Raw genomic sequence first — 26,800 nt, 5'->3', positions numbered from 1 at the left:
ATCAGCCTTTGCTGAAGAACGGAGCTAGGAGTCCTTTTGTTACATAATGGATGGGGCCAAGTTACACAACTCACTCACTCTGTGGCACCTCACTCTCTCCTCTCTTTCACTTCTTCATTTTTAGAATGCTCTACTGGAGATGCCACACTGCTATGACAACCAACCTCATTGACCCTATTTATGTTTTCAAATCAGGGAGTGTAATCGGCACCTATTTAATGTGTTTCGGCATTCTGCCGTATGATTTTCAGCAGACGACGGAGGATCCCATCTGTTTATTTGGCTCAGTCAGGACCAATAACATACCGGGATAGAACAATGAACCCCCTTCAAAGACAGTCTGCAGCCTAGGGAAGCTGAAGAATAGGGACACAGCGAAATGACACCACTTCCCCATCTGGCGAGGTGTGTAGGGTGGGGATCTTGCCCTTGAGTCTGTGGGAGCCATGTAATTAAGGAATTAATTAAGGCACACACCTAGTTAATAAAGCATTACAGTTCAATCAGCAAGTTAGTCACTAACGGGAGACTAGGTGATGCGACTGCTTAGGCAAATAATGAATTTCATTAAACTATCAGGGATATGGAAGAATACCCCAAGGCTTAAAGATGGCAAAGACCTGGATCATTGGATCAAACGGATATTATGTTAATGATCCTACCTAAGACTACATTTACAGTAATTCAACAATTGTTTTTTGGCATGTAGAGTGTGTGAAAATGGTGGGGGTGACATTTTGTTTTATTTACTGGCCAATATGCGAAGGCAATTAAGAAGGTCATACGAAGGATCACTTTGTTATTTGATTTGGAATTTTAAGACCCCTTGAAGTATAAAAAAAATATGGGAAAAAATTGGATGAAAATGTTTATTTGGCCTTACTGCTTTTAGCACATGCAAATGCAATGAATAACATATTGACTAAATGGAACAACAGATAGTTCCACACAAAAAATTAAGGATGTGTCTGTCCTATATATGAGAGATATATACAAAACATCAGGATTTTTTGTTGTTGTGTATTTAACCCCTTATTTTTGGCACTCAACTGGTACCAGGGGACCGTCAGACAAGTCGTGTGAGGCCTGTGGGCATCCTAGACCAAAACAATCAACATATACGTAGTCCATAGAGGGGGTCATAATAGTTTGTAGGCCAAACCGTTTGGACACTACTGACAATTTTGTGAGAAGAGATTTTCGGGATGCCTCATGGTCTGACAAACGTCACACTAGCTGTCAACTTTCCCCGCAGATGACATCTGCGGATGCTGTGGATTGAGATGCATCCAGTGCAAAAAATATATATATCTAGCTTAAAATGGCGTATTTTGATTTATTTTTATGCTAATTCACATTTCCGTGGGGGTGTGGACATCGACTCTACGGGGTTAAATTGCGGAAAGTGTCACTTTGTCCCTTGTATCACCTAACAGAGAAGGAAAAGAGAGAGAGGAAAAATAACTCCTGTTCAATTACAAGAGCTGAGAAGAGTCATTGTCTGACTGTCGGAGTCGAGCACAGGAAGTGCCAAAATTATACATCCAGTAAAAGAGAAGGACAGTCATGCTATTAAAATTGCCAATCATTCACAAAAGGAAAATAAATTGTTTACTCTCATGAGGACAAAGATACTTTAAGCGCAATATGTTTTTATCTCAGAGCCTGGCTAGCTGGGCTATATGTGGGGTTTACTCCTGAATTTCAATAAGGACTGTTAACATTTTTGCTGTGATCAGCACATGTGGAACAGTCACAGTTCAGGTTGTTGAGGAAAAACACCAGTCTGAACTTCCTTCTTTTAATGACTCATCATAGTTATAAGGAAGCACTACAGCTACAAGGTGTATACTGTAGTTTTGAATGTGAGTCTAAAGAATTCAGAAATGGAGAGGAAAACCTTTGTTTGATGAGCATGCTCTTGAAAATTGGAGAGGATAGAGAGAGAGGAAAACATGTTAGTGGCAAAAATGATTTCATTATTAATATGTTGCCTGATGACGTTAGGGTTGAGGAGAAAACAGAAGGAAAACACAGATGGATAGACCCTTGGCTCTGGGCCTTGAGACCAATCAATGCCCTTCACCTTCGTTTTCTGCACATTCTTTTCTTGGGGGAAAACATGATTGATGAGCATTAGTGTAAGATTAGCAAAACAATGTTTTAATGATTGATAACCACATACTGTTACTCCATGAATGATGACTGACCTAAAATATGCCCTCTGGTGAACGTATTGGAGACGCTAGGTTTTGACTGGGTAATTAGTGGGCAATTAGAAAAACGCCAGAGATTAACACCGCATGTTTTTTCCTTCTCCGTCTCCTAAATGCAGGTGGTGTAGTGTTAGTGCACATGTGTTGTAGGGAGATGGGGGGGGGGGGGGGGGGGGGGGCCTCTAATGTAGTAGTGGAAGGCCCCCGCTCTTCAAACATTCATGTGGGAACCGCTCCAGGTAATGTTCCCTAATTGGGTGGAGAAAACAGTGGCCTGAAAAATCCATGGTGAAACATACAATCGGGTGGACTTTTTCCCCCTTTTTTCTCAACGTTCAATGTAAATTACGACCTGATGTATACTGAATTCATAATGAAGGGTTTTCGCTAAAAGGGCATTTTTCTTCCTCCATTGATGTAGTGCATGATTCTTTTATAGTTTTTCTTCTACAATGTGTTTATTTGATCCCCATTAGCTTTTGAAGAAGCCTCAGCTACTCTTCCTGGAGTCCACAAAAAAATAAAAAACATGCCAAGTTGCAAAACACTGATACACTTATAGACAAGGACAGTCACACAAATGTAAAATACATAAAAAGTCATGTGTGCTAGTGTGTGTGTTTGTGTGTGGTTCAAATGTTCCGACTGTCACAAAGAATTTGTCACCTACTTGTTGTCCTCAGAGTGCTCCATTTGCAACCTATTCCTCCTGCTGCACCCTGCGTTTAACATTTAGCCCATAGTGTTTGGTATAAGAAGAAAAATTGGCTCTAGACTTCTCCTGTAGCCTTACCATTTGTTCATTGCTTTGGAGTCTATACCAAAAGCAAATACAAGGTTTTTCTCCAGTCCACTTTCTAGTGAACAGAACCATAAGGGAACACGCTGCCCTTTGTATTCAACAATCACCTTTCACATTATCTTCAATCGCAATGAAATCTGTCTCCATTTATTTTATTTAACTAGGCAAGTCAGTTAATAACAAATTCTTATTTACAATGACAGCCTGCCTTGTTCAGGGGCAGAACGACAGATTTTTACCTTGTCAGCTGGGGGATTCAATCTAGCAACCTAGGCTACCTGCCGCCCCATTGAACTAGCTGGTTGGGCCATACGTGCATGTGGAAAGATGTATGGTACTGACTACTCATTTAAATCAAATGGGTCACTTTTCCAACAGTAAATAGTTGAACAATGTCTATTCAGACAACAGTTGTTATACTGTATATGATTCCTGTTTGGAGATAGGCGCTATACTGAGATACCTGACTATTGGTTGAGCTCATGTAGGCTAATGTAATTAGCATGAGGTTGTAAGTAACAAGAACATTTCCCAAGATATAGACATATCTGATATTGGCAGAAAGCTTTAATTCTTGTTAATCTAACTGCACTGTCGAATTTACTGTAGCTATTACAGTGAAATAATACCATGCTATTGTTTGAGGAGAGTGCACAGTTATGAACTTGGAAATGTATTAATAAACCAATTAGGCACATTTGGGCAGTCTTGATACAACATTTTGAACATAAATGCAATGATTCATTGGATCAGTCTAAAACTGCTGCCATCTAGTGGCCAAAATATAAATTCCGCCTGGGCTGGATAATACATTATGGCCTTTCTCTTGCATTTCAAAGATGATGGTACAAAAAAGGCAAGCCAGATGGCCCTGCTCTTGAGTCAATATTAATTTTCTGAATTATAATAGATGTTTAAATCAAACAGTACACGACTTGAATTTCAATAGCTTTTTGACAGTTTCTATATTTTGTGTCTTTAGTGGCTCACCGCAATCTATTGTCAGGATTAATTCATTGATAGTGGACAGTGGACATTAATTTGCTCAGAGAAACAAATAAACATTGAATAACCGATGCTACCAAGAAAACTGGCAACACTAGGTAGCCCGATAAGCCGAAAGCAAACAATCCAAAGGCAGTGGATTTAGTAGCATTGTTTACTGACATACTGTAAAAGTGAGATTAACATATTTGAAAGACTTGGCCTCTATTGGTTGGCCTGTCATGATATATTGCTTGTTTGTTCTTTTGCTCTTGAAGCACTTTGAGATTCTATGAAAAGTGCTACAGAAATGTAATACATTATTAACAATGGTTTTCTTTCTTGTGATGGCAGGAGATGTGCATTTACTGTAATATTGCATGTAAATAGACACAGGTATAAAGTAATAGAAATTACTATCTACTGTAGAGTGCAGCAAATATGATATTCTAATAACCATATTACTCATAATAGGCAAGGCTGTCTGACTGTGATATAATAATACCCCATTAAATATTGCTATGCAAAATGTAAAAAAAAAAACATCTCATTGGTATATAGCGTGAGCTGCTATTTGCTGCGTTTATCTGACGTAAAATGAAAAAGATTTGCTTATTCGATTCAGAGAGGCTCAGACAAAACTGTAGAGGTTTTCAGGATCTTCTAAGGTAATAAGAAGCTTCTTTTTTACCAGAGCTTCCAAGCTTCCATCTCCACAAGATGAGGATGCTAGAGAGGGGCATTACGGGGGAGGTTTCCCAGCAGCATTTGCTATAATGTTGAGGTTAAGCTGAGGTAGAGCCGTCCGTCCTTTTGAGATTATTGCCGTATTCAATGGTCTTCTCAAAGGCTTTATCTTGTTTTCAAACAGGAGTACGGCTGCTGATTACCAATAGTGTTGCCGTCGCCTTACCACATTCCATCACAAAAGAAAAAAGATGAGCGAGAGCTCTAAAATAACAACGGATGATGAAGGAAGATGTACAAATATGTGATTAGCAGTTTACTGTGGTAGATAAATATCTGTTAGGTTTTAGGATATGCATACTCCATAGGTATAGTATACTTTCAAGTATTGCGGTTGTCTTAATATATAGTTGTTCCCCCAAAGCAAACCAGACACTGTTATATTCCAAACAACAGAGTGGATTATTGTTGTAGAATTTTATCAGAGGAAACATTGGGTTTTCCTCCAAAAATATGTATTTGCCATTGAGTTCATCAAAGGAGACCCAAGCTCCTATTTTTGTCAAAGATGGCTTCATTAATTAATCTTTTACAGGGCACATCCATTTTTATTTCAGAAAGCAAACTTCATATGACTACAAATATCTTTAAAAAAAACACAGAAAATAAGTAAACAAGAATTACTGTTGGTGCATGTAAGTCATTTTTACTGTCATCGATGGATTTATAGCATTGAGAATGTAACAGTGATTCAGGGCATTCAGTTTTGTGACAAACTCTCTTTGCAGAGTTATTTTTCCTATTTTATAGGGAGGTAGAGCAATCCAATTAAAACAGTGCTTCAGAGCACCAACTGGTTTATTATTCTAGGTTTAGTTGCCTGTGCCTAATGTAAAAACACCCCTGCATAATGCAGTCATCCGTGTAAAGAAAACAGTATTATTATTGTATAATCAGTGGCTTTCTTACTCTTCGACACCAATATAAACAGAGAACAAGAAAGAGTTTAGCTCTGGCTACAGAAATAATTGGCTGTGTGCTGTGCCAGTGTCTCTGTTCCAATGTGCAATGTCCTACCATTCCCATTACAATTTGGGAACATAGAATGGGTGGGATTGGGCAGGCTGATTGGCACAGGCCTCCGGTCAGCTGTTATCTTGTTGCACATAACGGGAGGATTTGTATTGGGTTTGAGTAAAAAAAAAAGAAAAAGGACCCTGGGGCCCTATTCACCTAGAGCCACCGCTGTGTCCTGATGCTTAAGCCCTCCAGCAATGAATTATTCTGCCTCGGTTTTAAGACTACTGCAGTAGAATGACAAATCCACTGTGTGCTATTTTCCCGGGAAACACTGATCATATCTGATATTATTTGTTATATGTGTCATTGATGTAACCCGTATTGCTACAATCAAATCATTTATACTGACAATTGACATTGAAAACATAGTAATGCTAGAACTGTCAGTGATAATCATATGAAAACATTTGAAACCTTTATGTTGATGACCTCTTCTTTCAAATCATGAAAATCATCAATGGCTGTATATGGTAACAAACATAACATGATGCATGCCATTGCATTTGTGCTTTATTTTGTGTGTTGTATACAAATTGATAACCTTCGGTCCCTCGGGTCTATGCATCTGCATCACCAGATTGATAGAGCTCGATGGCTTTAAAGAGATGCATTGCATTTCAGTACCTCAAATGCATTGCATTTCAGTCTCTGCATTGTAGTTCAGTCTCTCAAATTCATTGGATTGCGGGCTCTACTGTACATTGCATTTCAGTCTTTTAAAGCCCAAGTTTAATTTGTGTTCATCTGATCTCTTGATAATGCGAATTTGACATGTGGATGTCAAGGCTGTGTTATTTTTTTTAAGTGCTTCCGCTGTTAGAATGCATATACATGTAATAGTATTTGAATCTGTGAAGAACACACATGCAGATTTTGTAAAGCCACCCACTGCTTTTTCCCTTTTCTTCCTGTGTGATGTGTCTGTGTTTAAGTACCAAGCCCAGATCAGACAGACTGATCCAGACTGAGCTCAAACAGGGAAGGCAGTGATACTTTTCTCCATGTCACAGTTCCAAAACTGATTGAAGTTGCTTTTAATCAACTTTGACTATATCACGCGTCCTCCCCCTTAATCGGTGCTACCAAGTGAAAAATATATATTTTTTCTCTGTTTAAAATAATATTTAGTGGCTGTGGCCAATAATGTACAGCGTCTATGATTTAACTTTTCTTTTTTTTGTGGGGTCATGAAGCTAAGGATGAATAGTCAGGGAAAACATGTGGCTATCAAAATATGTAATACGTCATCCTAGCATGAATTCTTGCCGCTTTAGCCCTTCAATTTCGGCCTACATTACACTGACAATCTGTAGCAACTTACCATATCAGAACATGTTCAGACTACATGGTTCTTTTCCGGCTAAGAAGAGAGAAGATGAGGGGCCATGGAACAGTCAGTCTGAAAGGCAGAGAGAGAGAGAGAGAGAGAGAGAAGGGCAGAGTTAGCATCAGGATATCGTTAATGGTTAAGATTTTGGACGCAGAGCTTCACAGAGATTTAGCCTGTTAGCCCAATGGTCACTAAGTCATCCAACAGCTTTCCAATAGTGTCTAGCCACTAGCTAGCAACTTCTCTCGAAAACCATTATTTCTTAAAAGATAGAGAATGTGATGTGAACAATGTAAAGAGAAGCCTCCTGCAGAGTTTGCAATGAAGTGAACTAAATAGCAGCATTAGTATGAAACAAACCAGTTCATTTAGGAGGTTTAAAAGAGATTGATTTCAAACCAAAAATTAGATACTGTTGGTTCCACCAGTGGTGTAGTACAGCTATTTTTTTTTATTGACATCATAGTTTCCTCAATCAAAGTTTGTACCGACAGATGTAGCCTATTGAACAGCCTATCATTACAGAGCTCTCCAACCCTTTCCTAGAGCGCTACCACCCTGTAGGGTTTCACTCCAACCCCAGTTGTATCTAATCTGATTCATCTTTTAAACCAGTTAATTATTAGAAATAAGGTTCACTAGATTAAGGTTGGAATGAAAACCTACAGGATGGTAGCTCTCCAGGAACAGGATTGGAGAGCCCTGTATAGAATAGGCATCAAATGCATCCTCCAATTGCAACATCTGCCTATGCCCACACATATTGTCTCAAGAAAGTTTGATATTTTTAATACCCTCAAACACCAAATTAGGCATACATAATTTCAAAATAGGCCATCACTGTCAATAGGGAATTATAATGATTCATGTTTTACCGGTGAAACTGCATCTGCATGTCAATCATTTGATTGATCTCAATCAGTTTCATGGAAATAGCCTATGAATTTTGATCGATCTTCATGAATTACTGTTTCGTGAGCAAATTAGTGCACATAGTTTAACACCATTAGCCTTTCTTGTATTTTGTTTCAATCAAAGCATACACTACATTTGGAAAGTGATCAGACCCCTTGACTTTTTCCACATTTTGTTACGTTACAGCCTTATTTGTCAGGCTCTGACCTGAGAGAGCCTTTTTATGTCTCTATTTAGGTTTGGTCAGGGTGTGATTTGGGTGGGCATTCTATGTCCGTGTTTCTATGTTTGGGATTTCTTTGTTTCGGCCGGGTATGGCTCTCAATCAGGAACAGCTGTATATCGTTGTTGCTGATTGGGAGTCATACTTAGGCAGCCTGTTTTTCCTTTGGGTTTTGTGGGTAGATATTTTCTGTTTAGTGTTTTGCACCTGACGGAACTGTTTGGTTGTTCTTTTGTTTTGCTTGTTGCTTTAGTGTTCAGTTGTACATTAAAATGACAACCACTTACCACGCTGCATTTTGGTCTGATTTCTCTTCCCCTTCATCCGAGGACGACGAAGACCGTTACAGATCTACCCACCATAAGAGGGCCAAGCAGCGTGGGAACAAGGAGCAGAGGGTTCAGGATTCGTGGACTTGGGAGGAAATTCTGTACGGAAAGGGACCATGGAGACAAGCTGGGGAATATCGCCGCCCGAAAGAGGAACTGGAGGCAGCAAAAGCTGAGAGGCGGTGGTATGAGGCAAGGGAGCGCAGCAGGCACGAGAGGCAGCCCCAACAAAATCTTTTTTTGGGGGGGGGGGCACACGAGAAGTTGGCCTGAGTCAGGAAGGAATTCTGAACCAACTTCCTGTGCTTACAGGAGGCAGCGTAGTACTGGTCAGGCACCGTGTTATGCGGCAGAGTGCACGGTGTCCCCAGTATGCGTTGAGCGCCCGGTGCGCTACATCCTAGCTGCTAACATCTGCCGGGCGAGAGTGGGCATTGAGCCGGGGCGGAGTGTTCCAGCTCAGCGCATCTGATCTCCGGTGCGCTGTCTCGGTCCAGGTTATCCTGCGCCGGCGCTGCGTACTATGTCTCCGGAGCGCTGGGAGGAATCAGTTCGTCCTGTGCCTGCGCTCCACCCGTGCCGGGCTAGGTTGGTTATTCAGCCTGGAAGATGGGTAACAAGACTATGCACCAGATCTCCAGTGCGACCTCACAGTCCAGTATGCCCTGTTCCTGCTCCTCGCACTAGCCCTGAGGTGCGTGTATCCAGTCTGGTACCTCCATTACCAGCCCCACGCATCAGGCTTCCTGGGCCTGCGCCCAGAGCCAGGCCTCCTGCATGTCTCCCCAGCCTGGTGAGTCCAGTGCCTGCGCCCAGAGCCAGGCCTCCTGCATGTCTCCCCAGCCTGGTGAATCCTGTGCCTGCACCCAGAGCCAGTCCGGAGCCGCCAGAGTCACCCGCCAGTCCGGAGCCGCCAGAGTCGCCCGCCAGTCCGGAGCCGCCAGAGTCGCCCGCCAGTCCGGAGCCGCCGGAGCCGCCCGCCAGTCCGGAGCCGCCGGAGCCGCCCGCCAGTCCGGAGCCGCCGGAGCCGCCCGCCTGTCTGGAGCCGCCCGCCTGTCCGGAGCCGCCGGAGTCGCTCACCAGCCGGGCGCAGCCGGAGTCGCCCGCCAGCCAGGCACAGCCAGAGTCGCCCTCCAGTCCGGGGCCCGCTGCGAGGGTCCCCAGTCCGTGGTCGGCGGCAGGAGATCACGCTCTATGGGAGCCATTGAAGTGGGGTGAGCCAGTGGTGGAGCGGGGTCTGCGTCCCGCTCCAGAGCTTCCACCGTGGAGAAATGCCCACCCAGATCCTCCCCTATAGGTTCAGGTTTTGCGGCTGGAGTCCGCACCTTTGGGCGGGGTACTGTCACGCCCTGACCTGAGAGAGCCTTTTTATGTCTCTATTTAGGTTTGGTCAGGGTGTGATTTGGGTGGGCATTCTATGTCCGTGTTTCTATGTTTGGGATTTCTTTATTTTGGCCAGGTATGGCTCTCAATCAGGAACAGCTATATATCGTTCTTGCTGATTGGGAGTCATACTTAGGCAGCCTGTTTTTCCTTTGGGTTTTGTGGGTAGATATTTTCTGTTTAGTGTTTTGCACCTGACGGAACTGTTCGGTTGTTCTTTTGTTTTGCTTGTTGCTTTAGTGTTCAGTTGTACATTAAAATGACGAACACTTACCACGCTGCATTTTGGTCTGATTTCTCTTCCCCTTCATCAAAGGACGACGGAGACCGTTACATTATTCTAAAATTCATTAAATAGTTTTTTTCCCCCTCATCAATCTACGCGCAATACCCCATAATGACAAAGCAAAAACAGTTTTTTGTTTTAATTTCGGCAAATGTATATAAAAACTGAAACATCATATTTACTTAAGTATTCAGACCCTTTACTCAGAACTTTGTTTAAGCACCTTTGGCTGCGATTACAGCCTTGAGTCTTCTTGGGAATGACGCTACAAGCTTGCCACACCTGTATTTGCAGGCGTTTCTCCCATTCTTCTCTGCAGATCATCTAAAGCTCTGTCAGGTTGGATGGGGAGTGTCCCTGTACAGCTATTTTCAGGTCTCTCCAGAGATGTTTGATCGTGTTCAAATCCCGGCTCTGGTTGGGCCACATAAGGACATTCAGAGACTTGTCTTGAAGCCACTCCTGTATTGTCTTGGCTGTGTGCTTAGGGTCGTTGTCCTGTTGGAAGGTGAACCATCACACCAGTCTGAGGTCCTGAGCGCTCTGGAGCAGGTTTTCATCAAGGATCTGTCTGTACTTTGTTCCGTTCATCTTTCCCTCCATCCTGACTTGTCTCCCAGTCCCTGCCACTGAAAAACATTCCCACAGCATGATGCTGCCTCCACCATGCTTCACCGTAGGGATGGTGCCAGGTTTCCTCCAGACATGACTCTTGACATTCAGGCCAAAGAGTTCAATCTTGGTTTCATCAGACCATAGAATCTTGTTTTTAATGGTCTGAGAGACATTTAGATGCCTTTTGGCAATCTCCAAGCGGGCTGTCATGTTCCTTTTATTGAGGTGTGGCTTCCGGCCGGTCACTCTACCATAAACGCCTGATTGGTGGAGTGCTGCAGAAATGGTTGTCCTTCTGGAAGGTTCCACAATCTCCACAGAGGAACTCTGGACCTCTGTCAGAGTGACCATCGGGTTCTTGGTCACCTCAATGACCAAGGCCCTTCTCCCCCGATTGCTCACTTTGGCCAGGCGGCCAGCACTAGGAAGTGTTTTGGTGGTTGCAAACTTCTTCCATTTAAGACTGATGGAGGCCACTATGTTCCTGGGGACCTTCAATGCTGTAGACATTTTTTTGTAAACTTCTCAAGATCTGTGCCTCTACACCATCCTGTCTCAGAGCTCTACGGTCAATTTCTTTGACCTCATGGCTTGGTTTTTGCTCTGACATGCACTGTCAACTGTGGGACCTTAAATGGACAGGTGTGTGCATTTCCTTATCATGTCCAATCAATTGAATTTAACGTAGGTGGACTTCAATCAAGCTGTAGAAACATCTCTAGGATGATCAATGGAAACAGGATGAACCTGAGCTCAATTTCAAGTCTCACAGCAAAGGGGCTCAATACATATGTAAATAAGGTATTATTCTTTTTAAATATTAATACATTTAAAAAAATGTCTAAAAACCTGTTTGCGCTTTGTCATTATGGGGGAAAAAATTGGATTTCATCAATTTTAGAATAAGGCACATGTAACAACATGTGGAAAAAGGAAAGGGGTCTGAATATTTTACAAATGTACTGTATATCTTGCCTAGAGGCTCTTTTGAGCTTTGGCGCATGTGATTTTTTTTATTGGCTATTCAGTTTCAGCTAACTATCCTAAAATCTCATTGGAAATGAGCAGGTGTTTTTGGTGTAACATTAACATTGGCCTGCTATGCTATGATATTATATTTGGTTCTGTTATGTAAAATACAAATGAATTGCTTTGTGATCTTACGAGATATTGATTCAGCTTTGATCTAACTTTACTAAACAATCACCATAGTGAGAATTGATCATTTTCTATTTGTAAATATAATAGTGATGAGTAGGACTATTAGAAGTAAGAAACAGATCTTAAGGAATGTTATTTTAAACGATTGGAACGCCCATTTATGGTTCTAAAAGGATAGCGCTAAATAAACTTTGATTTGCTTACACACATGGTTACAATACACCCTATACCCTTTTTTTAATTTAACTAGGCAAGTCAGTTAACAACAAATTCTTATTTACAGTGATGGCCTACACCGGCCAAACCCAGACGACACCGGGCCAATTGTGCGCCGCTCTATGGGACTCCCAATTACAGTTGTGATACAGCCTGGAATCAAACCAGGGTGTCTGTAGTGACACCTCTAGCACTGAGATTTACATTTAAGTCATTTAGCAGATGCTATTATCCAGAGCGACTTACAGTAATGAATGCATACATTTCATTTCATGCATTTTTTTTTTTTTTGTACTGGCCCCCCATGGGAATCAAACCCACAAACCTGGCATTGCAAACACCATGCTCTACCAACTGAGCCACAGGAAAGACTGGAAATGAGCAGGTGTTTTAGACTGCTGCAAGTGCCTTAGACCGCTGCGCCACTTGCGAGCCCATTACAGAATAAAAGAAAACAGATAGGTGAACTATCAATTCATATAATTTACTTGCTTAGATTTAATCATGAAATCAAATGACCAAGTATTGATCATAAATCATTACTAAGTAAAATTGCAGGAAATTTGTTTTAAAATAACCATAAAATCAAGCTTCCATCACTGGGGCCAAGCTTCCTGACATCCAGGACCTATATACTAGGCTGTGTCAGAGGAAGGCCCAAAAAATGGTCAAAGACTCCAGTCACACAGATCATAGACTGCCAAGACTGTCATAGAGCGCCAAGTCTAGGACTAAAAGCCTCATTAAAACCTCTTAGGGCTAGGGGGCAGTGTTCGGAAGTTCGGATAAATGATGTTCCCAAAGTAAACTGCCTGTTACTCAGGCCCAGAAGCTAGTATATGCATATAATTGGTAGCATTGGATATAAAACACTCTGAAGTGTCTAAAACTGTTAAAATAATGTATGTGAGTATAACTGAACTAATATTGCAGGAAAGAACCCAAGGACAATCCATCCAGACTTTTATTTTTTAGGTCACTGTCCATTTCAATGTTGGTCTATGGAATATACAAATAAATAGCTCCCAGATTGTAGTTCCTATGGCTTCCACTAGATGTCAACAGTCTTTAGAAAGGGGTTCAGGCTTGTTTTTTGAAAAATTTGCTAGAATTTGTAGTTTTTCAAGGTGGCTCTCATTTTGACTGTAGTCTTGTGGCGCGCGTGGATGAGGGCGCACACCTCATTATTTATCTCCGTTATTGAATATACTACATTCCAACCTAAATTATATTGTTTATTTACATATTAGGGTACCTGAGGATTGATTAGAAACGTTGTTTGACTTGTTTGGACAATGTTTATTGGTAACTTTTGGGATTCCTTTGTATGCATGTTGAACTAGTGGAACGGGTGGATTACTGAATCAAATGCGCCAACTAAACTGACTTTTTTGGGATATAAAGAAGGACTTTATCGAACAAAACGACAATTTGTTGTGTAGCTGGGACCCTTGGGATTGCAAACAGGAAGATCTTCAAAGGTAAGTGATTTATTTTATCGCTATTTCTGACTTTTGTGATGCCTCTGCTGGTTTGGAAAATGTTTTTAATGCTTTTGTAGGCTGTGCGCTGTCCTCGGATAAACGCATGGTATGCTTTCGCCGTGAAGCCTTTTTTAAATCAGACAACGTGGTTTGATTAACAAGAAGTTAAGCTTTTAAATGATGTAGGACACTTGTATGTTCATGAATGTTTAATATTACAATTCTGTCATTTGAATTTGGCGTGCTCCAGGTTCACCGGATGTTGATTTTGATCCCGTTAACGGGATCCGTGCGCTAAGAGGTTTTAAGCTCTTGACGGTCGCCTAGGATAGGGGGCGCCACAGCGCATTTTGAAAAAAATGTGTGCCCATTTTAAACGGCCTACTACTCAAACTCAGAAGCTAGGATATGCATATGATTAATACTTGTGGATAGAAAACACCCTAAAGTTTCTAAAACTGTTTGAATGGTGTCTGTGAGTATAACAGAACTCATATGGCAGTCAAAACCCCGAGACAGATGGAAACAGGAAGTGGAATTCTGAATTGCGAACTCAACTTCATCACGTTGCCTATTAATCACACCGTGAGCTATGGTTCATTGAGCACTTCCTATTGCTTCCACTAGATGTCCCCAGTCTTTACAAACTGGTTTGAGTCTCCTACTGTTAAAACTGAATGAATGAGACGCTGTGGAACGTGGTCACACGGAGAGGGCCATCACCATTATGACGCCGGCGCCCCTGGTTACCCTCCCCTTTCGAAACGTTTTGAAACACAATGCAATCGTCCCCCTCGAATCTTATTGGCTCTCTTGTTGAAAAATGCCCTGAAGATTTATGTTATACAACGTTTGACATGTTTGAACGAACCTAAATGGGAAAAAAATGCATTTTCTCGAAATGGCTGTCCCGCGGCCGACGGAGCATTTGGATCAGCCTTCAGACGCGCTAACAAGAACAAGCTCTTGGAACATAAAGGAGTAATACGGGACGGAGGCCGCACAGGGGTTAACAGCTTCTACCCCCAAGCCATAAAACTGCTGAAAAATTAATCAAATGGCCACCCGGATTATTTACATTGACACCCCCGCTTTGTTTTAACACTGCTGCTACTCACTGTTTATTATCTATGCATTGTCACTTTAAAAGTGAGCTAGTCTAACCTGTACCCCTGCACATTGACTCGGTACCAACCCCTGTATATAACCTCGTTTTTGTTATGTAATTTTCTTGTGTTACTTTTTGATTAACTTTAGAAAATATTTTCTTAACTCTATTTCTTGAACTGCATTGTTGGTTATTAAGGGTTGGTAAAGTAAGCATTTCACGGTAAGGTCTACACACGTGTTCGGCACATGTAACAAATACGATTTTATTTGGTTTATTAATGCATCTCAATAAATAATAACCTAAATGCATTATTAAATCTAACTTTGCCCAATTCACATTTTCAATTTCCCACCATGATCAACCTGGTCTCATAGACTAGACGTAACATAGTAAATGTAAATCCAGTACACTCAAAAAGTAAGATATGTTATGTTTGGTATGGCTACATCAGACAGATGGTTACTTAAGGCGAAACGTGAACGTCTAGCAACCCAAATGTTAAGAGATCGAATCTCATCACAGACAGCTTTAGTATTTTAGCTAATTAGCTACTTTGAAACTACTTACTACTGTTTAGCTAATTTGAAACTACTTTGCATTTTAGCAAACCCTTCCTGTAACGTTAACACTTTTAGCTAACTTTTCCCCTATCTTTAACCCTTTTAGCTAACCCGTCCCCAAGTCTAGCTAACATTAGCAAGCTATTAACCTAGCTAGAATTCATAACATACAGTATCATACGTCTCTGCAAATTAGTAACATATTGTACGTTTTGCAAATTCATAACATATTGTACATTTTGCAACTTCAAAACATATTGTATTTTTTGCAAATTCATAACATATAATACAAATTGTAATCTTAACATATCATAGAAATGATGATGGACATCCACAAAGGTTGCCTGACATGTCACACTAGAACAGGCCCTGTGTCTCAGCCAATGGCCAATATATTCTAAATATCCCAAGCAGGGCTATAGCAACTTCTAGAGAGGGTCAGGCTCTTGGGCTTTGCGGTGGCCACTCTGGTTTGGGTGTCCTCGGCAGAATGGTGTTGCAGTAACCAGGTGGTCACATATCATATTGGGTTCCACTGCGCAAGATGGGGTTGGTGGAGTTTTATGAACATCAAGGCAAACAGGGAATTACATTTTTTTGTCAACCCTCCAATGGGCCTCCGCAGTGCACACATGTAGCCTACAATTCTTCATCATTCTCGTCACCGCCAGAGAGATGACAGGGGGGAAAAAACACAATTTGCCTACCTCTAGACTGCTGTAGCCTACAAATTTATTTGGTTTGTCATTCTAGCGTTTTCAATGAATTGTTGTGGTAATTAAATTCAATTTATGACCCACTATCATTGTGCTGGAGATTTTTACAATGTGATTTGAAGTTGACTCTTCATCTGAACTGGTTTAGTAACGTTACCCCCATAGACATAATATACATTTTTGGTGTGAAATTCTGTTCACTTTCAACTCTTAGGTTTCGGTTTCCCTGACCCATATTAAGCCTAATCGTGGACTGAAAATTGAAAATGCGTTTTAGTCCAGGCATATGGGCTTAATCTGTGTTTTGGAAACTAGCTAGAATATATTCTCTACTGGCAATTCTCCTGCATCTAGCAACTGTAGATGGTACCTTGTCATTTCCTCTACAGCAAATGTTATTGTGGTGGAACGCCGTGCTCTCATTAATGGTAAACTGTTTTGAATATCTGACAGTGATATCGCCATTGATCTCCGCTTTTTGTATCGTACTTGGCAGCTTTTTCCCACCCCGACATAAGCACGTCTCTTATGTTTTATCATGTTGCATCTGAAATGAAGGGAAAAGCACAATAACCTCTCACTGAAAATATAAAACGGGGAATCTTTTTGACAGTCGCATGCATTAAAATTAGCTTGCTTTCACTGTTGCCCGGAAAGTTACGAGCCAGCAGAAATTCGTATGACAGGGAAAGTCAAATAGAGCAGAGGCTTTCTGGCACAAGCCTTTTAATGACTGGATCTAGTTGTTGGTAGTGTATCCCTAAGCCTTTAAAATGGTAGCGTGCAGAGGTTAGAGCCTGCAGACTACTGTGGCTTGGCACAGGTGGAGGGACACAAAGATGCCTGACTTCTTTACCATAGCCGTTTGCTTAGTCTGGCCCCACTCTCATCCCCAAGAGCGAGGGATAGATAAGGGGAGGAAGGGATGGATGGATGAGGGGAAGTTGGGAGTCTGTAATGGTTGGGGGTACGTGGCCATCCAGAATGGAATCCTGAGAGGTAAACCAAGGTCAGCATTACTCTCTAGTCTAACATGAAACCCAACACACACACACACACACACACACACACACACACACAAATAAACGAACACACCACAAACACACACACACACCAGGCAGCCAGACTGACACTGTAATGGCAGTGCCCAAAGATTGAGATCTTCACTCTTCACTGACTCTGTCCCTCTGTGGAGATAGCTCAGTGGAGAGAGTTCGCCCCTGTCTTCCCCTGGTGGTGGCCCAGATTGTGAGGCTTTCATTTAGATGAGGAGGAGGTTGGTGGTTCAGGGGGCTCAGATGGCTGGACTGTGATGCTTGCAATACCAAGGTTGTTGGATTTTCCCATCAAATACTGAATTTTCAATTGACCATACTGTTAACTGATTCAATACTTGCTGTACTCTATTGATTTGGATACCACTACATATAATTTCAGCCACAATAAGAGCATAGCCCAATACATAAAAAAAATATATATACACTGCTCAAAAAAATAAAGGGAACACTTAAACAACACAATGTAACTCCAAGTCAATCACACTTCTGTGAAATCAAACTGTCCACTTAGGAAGCAACACTGATTGACAATAAATTTCACATGCTGTTGTGCAAATGGAATAGACAACAGGTGGAAATTATAGGCAATTAGCAAGACACCCCCAATAAAGGAGTGGTTCTGCAGGGGGTGACCACAGACCACTTATCAGTTCCTATGCTTCCTGGCTGATGTTTTGGTCACTTTTGAATGCTGGCGGTGCTTTCACTCTAGTGGTAGCATGAGACGGAGTCTACAACCCACACAAGTGGCTCAGGTAGTGCAGCTCATCCAGGATGGTACATCAATGCGAGCTGTGGCAAGAAGGTTTGCTGTGTCTGTCAGCGTAGTGTCCAGAGCATGGAGGCGCTACCAGGAGACAGGCCAGTACATCAGGAGACGTGGAGGAGGCCGTAGGAGGGCAACAACCCAGCAGCAGGACCGCTACCTCCGCCTTTGTGCAAGGAGGAGCAGGAGAAGCACTGCCAGAGCCCTGCAAAATGACCTCCAGCAGGCCACAAATGTGTATGTGTCTACTCAAACGCTCAGAAACAGCCTCCATGAGGGTTGTATGAGGGCCTGACGTCCACAGGTGGGAGTTGTGCTTTTATATATATATATAGTTTAGGAACCACTGGTCTAGCGGTCTAGGCCGCTGCCTCTGGTGCATATGTATTATTTCAGCACACTCATCTGTATCTCTCTCTAGCCAATAAACATACACAGACTTAAAAAATAATATATATATATATTTTTTTTATGTATTGGGCTATGCTCTTATTGTGGCTGACAGTACCATTCAAAAGTTTGAACACACCTACTCATTCAAGGGTTTTTCTTTATTTTTACTATTTTCTACATTGTAGAATAATAGTGAAGACATCAAAAATATGAAATAACAGATATGGAATAACATAGTAACCAAAAAAGCATTAAACAATTATTTTTGATTCTTCGATGACATCTTGGCACACTTTTGGCATTCTCTCAACCAGCTTCATGAGGAATGCTTTTCCAACAGTATTGAATGACTTCCCACATATGCTGAGCACTTGTTGGGTGCTTTTCCTTCACTCTGCGGTCCAACTCATCCCAAACCATCTCAATTTGGTTGAGGTCGGGTGATTGTGGAGGCCAAGTCATCTGATGCAGCACTCCATCACTCTCCTTCTTGGTCAAATTGCCCTTACAGAGCCTGAAGATGTGTATTGGGTCATTGTCCTGTTCGAAAAACAAATGATAGTGCAAACCAGATGGGATGGCGTATCGCTGCAGAATGCTGTGGTAGCCATGTTAAGTTTGCCTTGAATTCTAAATAAATCACTGACAGTGTCACCAGCAAAGCACCCCCACACCATCACACCTCATACACACATGCAGAAACCATCCGTTCACCTACTCTGTGTCTCACAAAGACCATCCTAGGCCATCCAATACAACACTTGAAGTGGTGGTCAATTGAAAAGGATTGCTCATTGAAAATACACAGGCTTAACTCTGGGGTAAAGTATGCTTGATGGTTGAGAGGAAAATACTGTTTTTTTCCTAGCATTTCAGCCCCAAAAAGGCTTTCCTCAAGCGTGCTAATCAGCTTGCGAGTCTCCCAGTGTGTTTTCACACCCCCAAAGGCACCATCTTCTAACTCACGCCATGCAGATTTTACATTCAGCCACTCTTTCTCTCTGCTATGGGCACCTACATATTCGCCTTGGTCCTGGAGCTTTGCACTGCTTTGCCGTTTCTGGCACTGCATGCCTTACCTCCATCCACTTCCCTTCTTTCCCTCCTCCCCTTATCTGTATTTCACTCCCTTGTTCTCTCTTTGTGTTGCTTTCTCGCTCATCAAATCTCATTGTGTTTTGCTCATCCTCTCCCCTTCATCGTTTTACTGTGTGAATGTGATTGTGCATTCTTGTTCCACATATTCAGCCAGACTGCTCGATATAGAAGAATTGCATTGTTTTTTGCAGTTTTCTGTTTTTGTAGTTTTGAATGTATTTCAGCTCTTTTCTCTATGATATGACCTTCTCATAGTTGAAGAGGCTTGCGTGCCTCGGAGAATATGAGCTATGCCAGAGCGCCTTGCCTTGCAAGGTAAATTATACTGGATAGGTTATGGTTAAAGGTCCAGATGAAAGCATAATAGTACTCGCCGGACGTGCTACCTGTCCCAGACCTGTTGTCTCAGACCTGCTGGAACCCTGACCTATTCACCGGACGTGCTACCTGTCCCAGACCTGCTGTTTTCAACTCTCTAGAGACAGCAGGAGCGGTAGAGATACTCTCAAAGATCGGCTATGAAAAAGCCAACTGACACTTAATCCTCTGTTACTGACTTGTTGCACCCTCGACAACTACTATGATTATTATTATTTGACAATGCTGGTCATTTATGAACATTTGAACATCTAGGCCATGTGCTGTTATAATCTCCACCCGGCACAGCCAGAAGAGGACTGGCCACCCCTCATAGCCTGGTTCCTCTCTAGGTTTCTTCCTAGGTTTTGGCCTTTCTAGGGAGTTTTTCCTAGCCACCGTGCTTCTACACCTGCATTACTTGCTGTTTGGGGTTTTAGGCTGGGTTTCTGTACAGCACTTTGTGATATCAGCTGATGTAAGAAGGGCTACATAAATACATTTGATTTGATTTGATTTACTCTATTTTGGAGATTAGATGTTGTGAAGAAAACTTTGTTGCTACAGAAGAAAACACAACGCTCCATATTCCACTAAAGACAATGTGGTTGTTAGGCTGCATGTTCAACGAGTTATTGGTAATTTGACATTCATAATGCTTATTCATAATGAAGGAGTTTTCTGTGGTGGAGGGGAGAATAGGCTTAACATTTTCACATCATAAGGGTATATACATGCTTCAGACGGTGTGCCTTTGGACTTCAAAAGTCTCCTCTCATTCGTCAGACTGGCTTCCTGTGAGGTATTTGATGTAGCCTTGATGTAGCTACGGGCTAAGAGCTAACTTAACGCTCAAGTTTGTTTTTGTCATCTTCGTTGCATCCAGCCGCCATGTTTTTTTTCTTATTCTCCCCAATCAAAAGTAAGTCAATACTCAATCATTGAAGTCCATCTCACATGAGCTTCGAGAGTCTTTTGAAGCTGTCTGATAGTCTTGCTCTTAATACTTTTTCAGGATTTCCCAAAGGCCAGTAAATGATTTATGGAGTTGAAAGCCAGTGTGTCTGAGAAGAGCTAGTTTCACCTTTGGGAGACCCAGTCACCACAAGAATGTAAACAAGAGACAGTATGAGGGCCTCAGTTAGCATTACCGTCACATAGTTAAACATCTGGAACAGTCTGTGCATCCTGACAGACATTACAATGCAGTTTCTGGAAGCCTTGCAGATACAGACATCAATGCTATAGTTTGCCTCCTTCTTGCAGGCCCTTTCTGTTAATGAAGATATGGCACGAGTGAGGTTCAGTTGCATTTTCAGGTGTGTAACACAGAAAGTTAAGCATGCAAGGAAATGGAGCTACAGTGTACTTTTCTGCTAGCTACAAGCTGCCTTACACACTTTTCTTCAAACTTATGATACAGTATCTTGGCTATTCGGTTCAATACAGGAGGCAGCTTCAATTGATTTATCAGGGCGAAGACAACTTTAATTGAGATCTCTGCTGTTTTTCAATAAATTATCAGGAGTGGTTTTGTAAACAGTGTCACATATCCCATCTGGGAATCCATGGCACATTTTATCATGCTCCAGATCTTCCGAGATGGAATGTAGGCCATATAATAAGAGCCCAAAAGAACATCAGATTCTGTTAATGCTATGAATGTGGCGGCAAGGAAAGGTACAGTGCAGAGCTTTCATACGTTGACACAGGAACATGGCTGAATCTAAAGACATTGGTGGAAAGAGGTTTGCATTTTTGGGGGGGGTATGATGTTTGTTAGTCTGTAACTTTCTCACTCATCAATATTCATGATTCGTTCATGATTATCCATAATAATGGTAGCATCCACACTGTTCAGAAAACATCTTATTTACAATAAAAGTGACTCCAAATTGACACAATAACTTACTCACCATTCCATTCCTATTGTGAAAAACAATCTGAAACAAAACCAAAACAAACTGCAAATGCTTCCACCAAGTTTGTAGAGTCACAATCTTGATGTAGTCATTGCATGCCAGGAATATGGAACCAAACACAAAACGTTTGACTACTATAATACACTATAAGTGAATTTGTCAGTGGAAAATAATCTTCAAATGGGGGACTAGATACATAAGGTGCTTTCATTTCTAAACGGTAAGTATGAAAATACCCTGAAATAAAAGGTGACATTCTGTACTGTCGCCTCGTATGAAACATTTGATCACAAATCCAAAATGCTGAAGTATAGAGACATTTTGGCTCCACTGTCCAAATAAATACATAGGGTACTGTATGTACGTCTATACAATTCCATTTGGATGTTATTTTTTTGATAATTATGTCACAGGATGTAAATTGATGTATAGCAGAAACCATGCTGTTCCAATTCTAGAAGAGCTTTGTGTAAAAATGCAATGTGAATACTTCCCTCTCAATTTCAATGAGGCAACCATCAAATATTGTATAAAAAATAAAGTGATTCATGCTAAATTATGGATTTCACCCTTGCAATCTCTCTCAAGTGTAGAAACAGATCAACGGCAAAAATAACTATGATAATGATAGCATTGACGCAATTTAGTGAGCATGAATGAGAGGTTGTCTTTTTCCGTCTGCTTCGATGGGATCATCTATGATCCTCTTTACATGCTAATGTGCTACCACTGGACCGGGAAGTGGAGCCATTTGCAATGTTTGCAATTAAAATTGTACTTTCATTTTCTGTACACTCTGTAAGAGGCGGCATGTATTGATGTGCCTGAGGCCTCCATAGATTCACTGAGCTATGGTTTGAGAAGAACTGAAGACGGGAGGCAATATTGGCGTGAAAATATTAATACACACGGAGCTGTTCAAGAGCTAAGTCTACTCAGAGCCTGTACTGTAAATGACTCCATTTCTCATTCACTGCTGTGAAGTTCCGTCATTTTAATTAGTTTTGTTGGAGTTGCAGGCTTTGTTTTCCCTGATGAAGAAGTAGTATGATGCCCAGACAATCCATCACTCTCACTAGTGGTGCCTATTATCTGTGATAAGTACTGTAGAATATGTCTCAAATATAATGCAGAGTCAATTCATTTTATAGTGAACTTTGTATTTGACACATTGATGAGGTCATGTGAGGGTTACAATGTAAAACAGTGTTTCTGGATGGTGTTCCATGTAGACAAGGTGACAAATAGATAAGGCACTGGCAACATCTGGTTGTTTACAAAGACAACTGGCACTGTTTATAAAGTAGACTCCCATCATTTTGTTAGCTTATTTAAGTTGATATATGCTATAACAATCACATCCCACTGGGCACAGACATCAATTCAATATCCATTCCAGGTTGTTCCAACATAATTTCATTGAAATGATTTGGAAACAACATTGATTCAACCAGTCTGTTTCTAGTGGGGTTTTAATACAATGATGCCAGTTTTTTTTTTTTTTTTCAAATGACACATTGAGACATTCCGAATGCACTTGAATGAACAAGGTGAGCTTGGAGCATGTAGTGTAAAACAAAGTAAAAAACGAATGCAATTTTAAGATGTTTTTGTATATACAGTAACCAATCGTAGTTCAAAAACAGCACACAATCCTCGTGTGTGTGTGTGTCCAAACATTGCCACAACTGTAATTTGTCAACTAGAGGACATAGTGGCATTTTGATGTGACACCACTGGATATGGTGTTTTATACTGGCCATAAATCAATGCTCTAAGGGGAGAAAACAAAGGAAACAAACTCGTAAATCATTTTAGTGACTGAGCATCAATACATTTTAAGACTACTGTCTCCTCCGTTCAACTTGCACATTTACATAGAAACTTTAATTTAATATAGTCCGTTTTCAGTTCCACATAGCTACTTCCCTAGTGTAACAGTATAGGTTCCGTCCCTCTCTTCGCCCCAACCTGGGCTCGAACCAGGGACCCTTGCACACATCAACAACTGACACCCACGAAGCATCGTTACCCATCGCGCCACAAAAGCCATGTCCCTTGCAAGGGGAAACCCTACTTCAAGTCTCAGAGCGAGTGACGTCACTGATTGAAATGCTATTAGCGCGCACCACCGCTAACTAACTAGCCATTTCACATCGATTACACTCACCCCCCCTTTGACCTCCTCCTTTTTCTGCAGCAACCAATGATCCGGGTCAACAGCATCAATGTAACAGTGTAGGTTCCGTCCCTCTCTTCGCCCCAACCCGGGCTCGAACCAGGGACCCTTGCACACATCAACAACTGACACCCCATGAAGCATCGTTACCCATCTCGCCACAAAAGCCACGGCACTTGCAATGCAAGGGGAAACCCTACTTCAAGTCTCAGAGCGAGTGACGTCACTGATTGAAATGCTATTAGCGCGCACCAGCGCTAACTAACTAGCCATTTCACATCGGTTACACTTGCACCAAGTACAGTACCTCTTATGCACCTATAAGTAGAACCTAAACATCTGTCTTAATGTTGTGTTTTTGTTGTATAAGTTTAATGAGATCCTATTGTACAGGAGAAGTGTATTTGTGAATAATTGAAGAACCAGGCCATTTCCCTGCATGTGAAGGAGGAAGTTAGCATGGGTATTGTCAGGGGTACAGCAAGGGGAAGTCAGTGGGGCCATATCCTGGAACAGATTGCACTGAGTATACTGCATACTGAGCTATCTGCCATCATAAGCACATTTAATAGTGGCATGGCTGTAGGCCTCCTTTTCCTTTGATATAGACAGCTTTTGTTTTCGTTGATCAGAACAAAGTAAAGTTCTTTCATCGCTGTTAATCACACACTCTCAACCTTTTAGATCTTTAATCTTTAATCTTGTCAAGTCATTCATTTGAAGGGGAATCAATTTCAATTGAAAGTAATATATGTAATTATAAGACATACAGTGTAAGGCTAGGATTCTAATGTGTAGTATCCACCTAAGGGTTTTACAATAATTTGGGTATAATTTATTACAATTATCATTAATGAATTTCACGTATCAGGAGAATCTCTGTCTTTAATACCATTGTCATGCATAAAATACATTGATTCATTTGGATTCTCTGCTTTTTCCTTAGGATAGGTCTATAGCCAGTGACCCGGAAGTCAATGAGACTCTAATGCCAAACAAAGTCTCTCCAGGACAATGTCAACACTGCAGCTATAATGAAATTAACGCTACAAAACCTCATTGACATCTTATAGATATCCTGATATTTTCTTTTCCGTCAATTAAGGTTCCCATCCCAAGGGCAAATCCATAATGGAACGACAGGATATGATTAAGTTGAGAGTACATTGTCAGTCACAATTGTAAGGGAAGCGTTGTCAAATGTGCTAAGCAATGCATTGGACATGGTACAGTATGTCTGATAAGACAACAATAATACTGCTTTCACATAGGATTTACAGTATTTTGCCTGTTAAAAAAATTGGGCAATGTTTATATGGCCTCCTTATACTGCGTTTAGACTAGGGATGCAAAAGCCGCCATACCAGTCGGCATAGCGGGATAAGAAAGCAAGAAAGACGGTGACGGCAAAAGCAAGCCAGCACGACGGTATTTGCTGCTATGGTGATTTTAGTAAACAAACAATACAAATCAACATCAGGTAGAAATAAACACTACAGCAGACGGCAAAAAATATACATTTTTGAACTTTGGCAGCAAGTCCCGTCTACCGTAGCGGCTGAAGGCATTCACTGCCAGCCTCAACACCATTTACTGCCATGCTCTCATTGTAAACAATGACATCCTGTTTGCCGTCTACCGTCTAACTCTTACCATATAAACAGACAGTGGCTTGGGTGGTTGTTGTCCTTGATGATCTTTTTGGCCTTCCTGTGTCATCGGGTGCCGTAGGTGGCCTGGAGGGCAAGTAGTTTGCCCCTGATGATGCGTCGGGCAGACCGCACCACCCTCTGGAGAGCCCTGCGGTGGTGATACAGCCCAACAGGATGCTCTCAATTGTGCATCCGTAAAAGTTTGTGAGGGTTTAAGGTGCCACGCCAAATTTCTTCAGCCTCCTGAGGTTGAAGAGGCGCCGTTGTGCCTTTTTCACCACACTGTCTGGTGGATGGAACATCAGTTTGTCAGTGATGTGTATGCCAACTTGCTCCCTCTGTTGTTTCCTGAAGTCCACAATCAGCTCCTTTGTTTTGTTGATGTTGGGTGAGAGGTTATTTTCCTGACACCACACTCCCAGGGCCCTCACCTCCTCCCTGTAGGCTGTCTCGTCATTGTTGGTAATCAGGCCTACTACCGTTGTGTCGTCTGCAAACTTGATGATTGAGTTGGAGGCATGCGTGGCCACACAGTCATGGGTGAACAGGGAGTACAGGAGGGGGCTGAGCACACATCCTTGTGGTGCCCCAGTGTTGAGGATCAGCAAAGTGGAGGTGTTGTTTCCTACCTGCGAGGGTTAACACGCTGAAATGTCTTACGTTGGCCACGGAGAAGGAGAGCCCACATTCCTTTGTAGCGGGCCGCGTCGGAGGCACTGTGTTATCCTCAAAGCGGGTGAATAAGATGTTTAGCTTGTCCAGAAGCAAGGCTGGTTTTCCCTGTGTAGTCCGTGATTGTCTGTAGACCCTGCCACACACGTCTCGTGTCTGAGACGTTGAATTACGACTCCGCTTTGTATCTATACTGACATTTTGCCTGTTTGATTGCCTTACGGAGGGAATAACTGCACTCTTTGTATTCGGCCATATTCCCAGTCACCTTGCCATGGTTAAATGCCATGGTTCGCGCTTTCAGTTTTGTTAGGGTAGGTTTTAATAGTTACGGTGGGTACAACATCTCCTATACACTTCCTGATAAACCCAGTCCACGTGATCTAAAGAATCTTGAAGCGTGGATTCCGAATGGTCACACCAGCATTGAATAGTCCTTAGCACGGGTACTTCATGTTTGTTTCTGCCTATAGGAAGGGAGGAGCAAAATCAAGCCGTGATCCGATTTGCCGACGGGTGGGAGAGGGAGAGCATTGTAGGCATCCAGGAAGTTGGAGTAGCACTGGTCAAGTGTTTTAGCAGCGCGAGTACTACAGTCAATGTGT

General features: G+C 41.9%; 1 protein-coding gene across 1 annotated transcript in view; it reads right to left on the bottom strand.

The window, feature by feature from the left end:
* The window catches only part of LOC106611587 (leucine-rich repeat and immunoglobulin-like domain-containing nogo receptor-interacting protein 2), a 470,887-nt gene that overhangs the window by 366,248 nt on the left and 77,839 nt on the right, over positions 1 to 26,800 (bottom strand). The window contains exon 2 of the mRNA XM_014211957.3: positions 7,091 to 7,168. The gene's annotated coding sequence lies outside the window, so the exon portion shown is untranslated. The remainder of the gene's footprint in view (positions 1 to 7,090; positions 7,169 to 26,800) is intronic.

Source organism: Salmo salar, chromosome 09 (genome assembly GCF_965601325.2).
Source record: "Salmo salar chromosome 09, fSalSal1, whole genome shotgun sequence".
Classification (NCBI taxonomy): domain Eukaryota; kingdom Metazoa; phylum Chordata; class Actinopteri; order Salmoniformes; family Salmonidae; genus Salmo; species Salmo salar.
Note: the sequence above shows the minus strand (reverse complement) of the source record. Positions and strands in the feature narration are given on the sequence as shown.